Source organism: Phodopus roborovskii, unplaced genomic scaffold (genome assembly GCF_943737965.1).
Source record: "Phodopus roborovskii unplaced genomic scaffold, PHOROB, whole genome shotgun sequence".
NCBI classification, from domain to species: domain Eukaryota; kingdom Metazoa; phylum Chordata; class Mammalia; order Rodentia; family Cricetidae; genus Phodopus; species Phodopus roborovskii.
Genome location: NW_026126480.1, coordinates 54,934,777 through 54,938,882, shown reverse-complemented (window position 1 = coordinate 54,938,882; position 4,106 = coordinate 54,934,777).

The window sequence follows — 4,106 nt, the reverse complement described above, 5'->3', positions numbered from 1 at the left end:
TTTTAATCTTTCTTACACTTCTCCCCACCCCCAGTAGTGTCCTAGGAATGTTGTCTACTTGACCTATGTCCAGAGAAGGCAGAGTTTTGGTCACATTAGGCTCAGTCCCGCCCCCTTGGAACTCTCCCAGCCCTACCCTGCATCCTCCCAAAGTCCCCAGACTACAGTTGCTGAGGAAGAAACTGGGCTGCAGAGCAAGCAGCCAGCAGCCTGCCTGGCCCTCCTGGTGCTGTCTCACACATGCTGTGCTGACTGTCAGCCCCACCTCTCCATCTGGAGGAGGCAGCCTTGACGAGCCCTTCTATAGCTGTACTCTCCAGTCAGTCAGTCAGTCAGTCAGTCACTGCCAGGTTCAGTAATAGCTCAGACTTGTCTGTAGATCTCAGATAAGGTCAGGGTTCCCAGGACATCCCCATACCCGTATGTTCTGGCATCTGAGGAAAGAGTACAGAGAGCTAAATTGTCATAGGTTTCTGCCCATATAAGCAGGCTGTCTATCTTGCATGCCAAAGACAAGGTTAGAAAGCCCAAGCTCTTTTCCTAGGGAGTGTGAGGAGTAGCATCTTTGACAGAAATAGGGGCCTTCACAGAGCCAGCCAGTGCTCCTCACCTCTGATGGAGGAGCAGATTGCCTACCATGAGAACTGATTCCTTTCATGAAAGTGTTTGGGAGGCTGTCTTTAATCTCAGCATGAGAAAGGTACAGGCAAGTGGATCTCTCAGAGTTTGAGGCCAGCTTGGTCTACATAGTAAATTCAAAAAAATTATCTTCAAGGAAAAAATTAGAAACAATCCCCAACTTTGGGGAACTGATAACCCTTGTCCCCAGGCTTCTAAACACAGGAAACTTGTTTGTTTGCTTTTTGGGTTTTTTTTTTTTTTTTTTTTTTTTTTTGAGACAGGGTTTCTCTGTGTAGCCCTGGCTGCACTAGAATTCACACTGTAGACCAGGCTGGCTTCAAACTCAGAGATCCATCAGCTTCTGCCTCCCAAGTGCTAAGATTAAAGGTGTGCACTGCCACACCTGGCCACAGGAAACATTTAATAGTCTACATTGGGACGTGACTTGTCAGCCTCAGAAGTGGCATGCATGGCACTAGAGCTTTTGTGTTTTAACCAAGCCAAACATCAGCTCCCAGCCTGCCCCTCCCTTGCCTTAGAAACAGCCTGGGAAGATTAAACTGCCAGGCCTGATAAACAAGCTCTAGCTACATCCTGCGGCCCGCCCACCCTTACCCGTTATCATGGGAGTCCATGAGATTCCTCTGGGGAGCTGTAGCACTTAGCAATTGTCATTTGCTTCTAATGGCTCGTGGGGAATAGTAATGCCCTGCCCCTGCCTCACGGGGGCAGAACCCCTGTCTTTCCAGACTCAGGAAGATTTGGAGGCTTAGGTAGAAGTGGGGACATGTCAGTGGGACGTTGCAAGGGCTCCCTGTCATTAGGCATGAATGGGAGCCTGGGACTGTTGCCTGTATACAAATCAAACAAGGCGAAGATCATCCGGGAGGGTATTTAAGACCCAGAGAGCAGACAGGTCTGGTCTCTCTGCCACCAGAAGGCTCCTTTTCACTCTTGTCAGGAAGTTGGTGCCAAGCAACTGCCCACTCACTTTCCTGGTCCTCACTTGAACTGTGTTGCCAGTCTCCTGCAGCACCTGTCATCCACAGAGCTGGCCTGTGTGGCTGCACATGGGTGCATCATCTTGAAACTGAAATACTGGCAATGGAGGGTATGGGCTGGCAGGGCCCCATCTGCCTTCCAACTTCCTTTAGTGGCGTCTAAGCCAGGTCTGGTCTCCAGTGTGCCTTTGACCCGAGCCCTCAGGGCGAACTGAAGAAACAGTTCTGCCTCCTACCCAGGGCATTTTCTTCTCCCTGAGGGAAACTGCCACCCTCTCTCCTTTTAGGCATAGCTGCCTTTAGGAGTCAAGCCCCTTGTCTGGGAGGGTGGGGCAGAGCTGCTGAGGGGAGCAAAAGCCCCTCATAGCTCCCACTCTTGGGAGCGCAATTGAGTACCAGGAGCAACGCTAGGGAATTGGAGCCATGAGGGGCACCAGGGCTGGGCCAACGCCAGGGCGCTGGTCCTCAGATCCTCTATCCTGCTTTCTGGACTCACCCTGAGTGTAGATGTCCTTCCCTTGACTTCAGGTTCCTTGGCCCTGCACCTGGCAGAACCACTTGATAGTCCTGCACAGGGCACATCAGCTCCTCCCTTCATCCCAGAACTTGATTCTACCAGACCCAGACGTGGAAGTGGTGTTTTAACACTTCTACAAAATTGTAATTTCTTATATCCCAAATAACTTTTTTTTTTTCACATGGTAGCATATAGCTGTAATCCTAGCTGAGCACATTAACTACACAGCACAGAAAGACCTTCTAAGGACCTGTGAGTTTTTCTTTAATGTATAAGGCTCCAGAGGGCTGGAATCTGAGTCATGAATCTGTCTCTTAGCTGTATCCACCCCACTAGGATGGCAAGAGGAGTTCTGGGAACCAGCCTAGCCCTGTGGGAGAGGAGCAGGAAGAAGCATTGGCATACCAGGAGCTCATTTGGTGAGACCTGGGCTTGAAAGAGCAACATAGTAGTCACCATTCTAAATTCAGTTCTGGGAGCTTGGCAAGGGTTGGAGGTCATGTAGATCCAACCATAAAGGAAGTTGTGGACAACCTTTGAACTAAAAGTCACAGGGCAAAAGTCAGGGTTGGATGGGTATGGTAGGGATAGGATAGGCAGATGCAAAGTTCTGACTGGGAAGTCTCCAAAGATGTCCAAGAGGACAGGCAGACACCAAAGAGGACAGACACCAAGGTGGGCTCAGGCAACTGGTCACCTCTCATTCCCTCAGTGGTTCTGCATGCTGTGAATGCCCTGGAAATGCCTAGGGTCCTAGAGTAGGCTGCCCTCAGACCAGCCACAGGCTCCTCTCAGCCCAGAGCCTCCCTGACAGCTGAGGGCCTGCAGCTGCCCTGGCTCAGAGGTCTCAAGAACAGCTGCTGTCCATGACCCCACTGACCCTGACTCCTGGACACTACTCTCTGACAGCCTAGCCAGCCCTGTCCCCTCTGCTCAGGGACCCAGGGCTGTCCCAGCACACAACAGGAGCACAGACATGGATGGAGAGAGCAGCAAGAGCAGTCCCCAGCCCTGGCTATCAGCAGGTGACCTCTCATAGAACAAGCAGAGATGGAGAGCAAGGTCACTCCTGACTCCAGGCAGGTTTCTCCTAAAGTCTGCTGTTTCCATGAGTGCCTGAGGCTCCCTAGAACATTTCCAGTAACAGAAGTTGCCCCTAGGGACATGTGTCACAGGTCACCCCCATATCCTGTTCAAACTCAATATATAACTGAAGCTGGCCTTTACTCCTGGTCCTCCTACCTCCCGAGTGCTGGGATTTTATGGGTATTTATTTAGTGCTGGAAATGGAACCCAGCTGGGGAAACACTCTGACAAATGAGTATATCACCAGCCTTAATTTTTTTTACCATTTATTTATTTGGGTGGGGCATATGTGCCGATGGTTGTTGGTGGTGCCGATGGTTGTTGGTGGTACATGCCTTTAGTCCCAGCATTCAGTGAGTTTGAGGCCAGTTTGGTCTACAGAGTGAATTCTAGGACAATCTCCAAAAACTATACAGAGAAATCCTGTCTCAAAAAAACAAATAGAAAGAAAGGAAGAGAAAGGAAGGAAGAAAGAAAATGCCCTACAGCGGAATCTTATGGAGGCATTTTCCCAATTAAGATTTCCTCCTTAGGTTCAGATACTCTAGTTTGTGTCAAGTTGATGACATAAAACTAGCCAGCAGCCAGCACAGTGAGTTTGAAGCCAGCCAGAGCTACGTAGTGAGACTGTCTCTAAAAAAAAACAAAAAGATTATTCTGATTGTGTCTGGCACACCATGACTACAGCAACTCTTATAAAGGAAAACATTTAATTGGGTCTGGCCTACAGTTTTAGATGTTTAGTCCATTATCGTCATGACAGAAAGCATGTCAGCATGCAGGCAGACATGGCGCTGGAGAAGGAGCTGAGAGTTCTTTCTGCATCTGGGTCTGCAGCCGACAGGAAGAGGCTGAGACGCTTCCTCCAACAAGGGTACACC